Here is a 5,205-nt window from a genome sequence, read left to right as displayed (position 1 = left end):
AAGACAAGGTTGCGCACTCTCACCACTATTATTCAATATAGTTTTGGAAGTGTTAGCCACAACAATCAGAGAACAAAATGAATACATGGAATCCAAATCGGAAAAGAAGAAGTAAAGCTGTCACTGTTTACAGATGACATGACACTATACATAGGGAATCCTAAAGATGCTACCAGAAAACTACTAGAGCTAATCAATGAATTTGGTAAAGTAGCAGGATACAAAATTAATGCACAGAAATCTCTTGCATTCCTATACACTAATGATGAAAAATCTGAAAGTGAAATTAAGAAAGCACTCCCATTTACCATTGCAACAAAAAGAATAAAATATCTAGGAATAAACCTACCTAAGGAGACAAAAGACCTGTATGCAGAAAATTATAAGACACTGATGAAAGAAATTAAAGATGATACAAATAGATGGAGAGATATACCATGTTCCTGGATTGGAAGAATCAACATTGTGAAAGTGACTCTACTACCCAAAGTAATGTACAGATTCAATGCAATCCCTGTCAAACTACCACTGGCATTTTTCACAGAACTAGATCAAAATATGTCTTAATTTGTATGGAAACACAAAAAACCCCGAATAGCCAAAGCAATCTTGAGAACGAAAAATGGAGCTGGAGGAATCAGGCTCCCTGACTTCAGACTATACTACAAAGCTACAGTAATCAAGACAGTATGGTACTGGCACAAAAACAGAAATATAGATCAACGGAACAGGATAGAAAGCCCAGAGATAAACCCACGCACATATGGTCACCTTATCTTTGGTAAAGGAGGCAAGCATATACAGTGGAGAAAAGACAGCCTCTTCAATAAGTGGTGCTGGGAAAACTGGACAGGTACATGTAAAAGTATGAAATTAGAACACTCCCTAACACCATACACAAAAATAAACTCAAATGGATTAAAGACCTACATGTAAGGCCAGACACTATCAAACTCTTAGAGTAAAACATAGGCAGAACACTCTATGACATAAATCACAGCAAGATTCTTTTTGACCCACCTCCTAGAGAAATGGAAATAAAAACAAAAATAAACAAATCGGACCTCATGAAACTTAAAAGCTTTTGCACAGCAAAGGAAACCATAAACAAGACCAAAAGACAGCCCTCAGAATGGGAGAAAACATTTGCAAATGAAGCAACTGACAAAGGATTAATCTCCAAAGTTTACAAGCAGCTCATGCAGCTCAGTAACAAAAAAAACAAACAACCCAATCCAAAAATGGGCAGAAGACCTAAATAGACATTTCTCCAAAGAAGGTATACAGATTGCCAACAAACACATGAAAGAATGCTCAACATCATTAATCATTAGAGAAATGCAAATTATAACTACAATGAGATATCATCTCACACCAGTCAGAATGGCATCATCAAAAAATCTAGAAACAATAAATGCTGGAGAGGGTGTGGAGAAAAGGTAACACTCTTGCACTGTTGGTGGGAATGTAAATTGATACAGCCACTATGGAGAACATTATGGAGGTTCCTTATAAACTAAAAATAGAGCTACCATACGACCCAGCTATCCCACTACTGGGCATATACCCTGAGAAAACCATAATTCAAAAAGAGTTATGTACCAAAATGTTCATTGCAGCTCTATTTACAATTTCCAGGACATGGAAGCAACCTAAGTGTCCATCATCGGATGAATGGATAAAGAAGATGTGGCACATATATGGAATGGAATATTACTCAGCCATAAAAAGAAACGAAATTGAGTTATTTGTAGTGAGGTGGATGTGCCTAGAGTCTGTCATACAGAGTCAAGTAAGTCAGAAAGAGAAAAAATATACCGTATGCTAACACATATATATGGAGTCTAGGAAAAGAAAAAGAAGTTTGTGAAGAATCTAGGGGTATGACGGGAATAAAGACACAGTCCTACTAGAGAATGGACATGAGGATTTGGGGAGGGGGAAGGGTAAGATGTGACAAAGTGGCAGAGTGGCATGGACATATATACACTACCAAACGTAAAATAGCTAATGGGAAGCAGCCACATAGCACAGGGAGATCAGCTCGTTGGTTTGTGACCACCTAGAGAGGTGGGATAGGGAGGGTGGGAGGGAGGGAGATGCAAGAGGGAAGAGATATGGGAACATATGTATATGTGTAACTGATTCTCTTTGTTATAAAGCAAAAAGTAACACACCATTGTAAAGCAATTACACGCCAATAAAGATGTTAAAAAATATTTTTCATTTTCAAGAAGATTCATAGAAAGGACTTTTTGACAAGTACGGGTTTCTGATAGCTTTCAGATCATGCCACTTAGCTCCATAAGAAATTGAAGAATTCTAATGGAAACCCTGATGGTTTCATAAACTGTTAACACAGGATTAATTATATAGCACTGAGTGAATGAATGAATATGGTTATAATTTTACGGTTTTTGTCTAAAATATTACTAGCTTTTAATATTTGTTTTCCAGATATAAGGAAGCATTTCCCATTAGGCTAATTATGATGTATAGCAACTTTGTAAATTATACCTTTGTAAGTAGATTTGAAGCATTTATCTTTTCTCTCTGCCTGACCCCTGCAGAATTTGGAAACTTTTAGTGAGTATTCTTATTTTTATGGCAATATAGTTATTTGCATGTGTTTAATAAGAATCTGTTCTCCTTATAAGAGGACACAGTTGAAAATATTGGTTATGTTACCATGGCTTTGACTGAAATGTAATATATTGAAAATACATAAAATCAAGTGTGAGCAGACAATTTCAAAGAGCTAAGGTGGACTTTATGAAGTCACGAAGCCCCTTTGAGAAACAACAAGGTCCTTTGCTGACAGGGTTCCCAGCAGCCTTTCCAAGTGTGTAAGGAAGTGCACTTTCTAATAGGTGCAGGGACCTCAAGGTATTTTGGATGCCTACAAGAAAGGAGTTTGCCTAAATCTGTAGATATCACAAACACAATCTGATGACACATCCTTGGTGTGGCTTTCCTGGACATGAGACAATTTTTAAAAGTTCAATTTGAGATTCTTTATGAAAATTTCCACACAGCCAATTCAAAAGAGCCTATAGGATCAATCATCCAGACTTATTTTGCACAAAAAATTTGTCTTAATTTGCTAGATTTGGTTAAAATTAGGATAATCTAGAGAGGAAAAATTATGTTTCAATAATATACCTTTGTGGATACTGAGGTTTTGTATATACTGAGGTTTTGTATTTATTATCTACATCCAAGATGTCTTCTTGTTGCTATGTTACATTATTGTAAGTTAAACTGAATTATTAAAAGGATATCCTGAGCTTGTTTCTGAAGTTGATCACAGTCTATCTTTGGATGATGATCAGATGCCTCATGACGTACAACAAGGGGATTATGCATACTGGAAAAGGCATCATTTAAAGAACTATCCCTCTAACCTAGATGAAAGAACCATTATCAGGTATTCTTCATAAGCTCCTTCACAGTGAAACTGAAGGAAATTGACTCTTGAATTCATATTTTCATTTAAGACAGCCTTTTAAATTAGACTGGTATATAGAAAGGACTGCTGACTTCAAATGAAACCCACATCAGGATGATAAGAAAATGACAACAGTAGACAGCTGACCCAAAAATCTGGGCCAGGCCTGTAAGACTCATCCTACTAATTCAATGTGAACTGTTTTCCAAATGTTTATCTCCTTATCAAAAGTAAAAGTTATTGTATTACTTCTAGCTATACTTCTGCTTCAACGTTCAGGGGAAAAAGAAAATTCTCTAGTGAAGTTATCACAGAGTGTAACTACTCATAACATGTAACACTTCTTGCTTTAAGTCCACTGCTAAAAGCACATGTACAATGTTTGTGTGACAATTCAGTATAACTAATAAAATGTATAGCCTAGAAAAATGTTTCCCCATCAGCATGCCTCTGTGTTAGTTTACTATGTCTGATTAGTTTTCCCCAACGTGGATAACTATATATATGTATATCCTAGAAGGGGGGATCAATATGGCAGAGTAAGAAGATGTGAAGCTCACCTCCCCCAACAAACACATCAAAAATACTTCTACATGTGGAGCAATTCACACAAAAAACTAACAGGAAACTGGCAGAAGAACTCCTATACAACCAAGGCTGCAAAAAAGAGTCCCATGTAACTGGGTAGAACTGGGAAAAAAAGCATAAGGTCAGGATCTGTGCCCCTGGGATGAGTCTAAAAGGAAAAAAAGACTGCATGGGCAGACTCTCACCCTGGGGAGTGAACCACAGTCCCAGGGTCTTATGTGGAGGAGACAAGCCCCCTTTGCTGCTGGGAAAACCACTGGGACAGACAGAAGGACTGAGAAGCCTAGATTCCACTCATGAGGAGTGCATATGTGCTGGCTTGCCAACAGACAGGGCTGATGGAGAGAGTTCTGCACTGGCAACTGCTGCCTCACCACGCTCCCCAATCTGAGCTGACAAACACCCCGACTCTGTTCGCTCAACACCACAGTTTGACATGGGATGTAGGGAAGTGAGGTCCTGACAAAAACCTTGATCTAGTGACACAAAGATACCCAGGGTGCCTGGGGAGTAGTCTGGATGAAGCAGCAGCAGCCATTTCTGGTGAATACTCAAACAGCACCACAGAGGTAGCCCTGACCTGTGAAGGCAACACAGCCACTTTAGCCCCCATGACCAACAAGCTGTGATCCCTACTCTCAGCCTAGTGAATTATCTGGGTCTACCCACTACACCTCACAGCCTGGCACTGGATCTGGGGCAGAAAGTTCCTTTGGGGCGGCAGATCTGAGACTGGTTCTCCAAACTCCTCACCTGGCTTCCTTGTGAATAAACCCTTTCTTTGCTGCAAACCTGAGCATCCCAGCATTTTGTCTTGCTATGTGTCAGGCAAAAAAACTTGATTTGATAACTTTGGTGGGAAAAGTGAATATTCACATGCGAAGAACGAAGTAGGATCCTTATCTTACACCATATACAAAAATGAACACCCTGGTGGTGCAGTGGTTAGGAATACGCCTGCCAGTGCACAAGACACGGGTTCAAACCCTGGTCCAGGAAGATCCCACATGCCACGGAGCAACTAAGGCCATGCACCACAACTACTGAGCCTGTGCTCTAGAGCCCGTGAGCCACAAATACAGAGCCCACGCACAGCAACTACTGAAGCCCGTGCGCCTAGAGCCCGTGCTCCACAACAAGAGAAGCCACTGCAATGAGAAGCCCGTGCA

Source organism: Eubalaena glacialis, chromosome X (assembly GCF_028564815.1).
Source record: "Eubalaena glacialis isolate mEubGla1 chromosome X, mEubGla1.1.hap2.+ XY, whole genome shotgun sequence".
Lineage (NCBI taxonomy): Eukaryota > Metazoa > Chordata > Mammalia > Artiodactyla > Balaenidae > Eubalaena > Eubalaena glacialis.
This window is presented reverse-complemented; position numbering follows the sequence as displayed.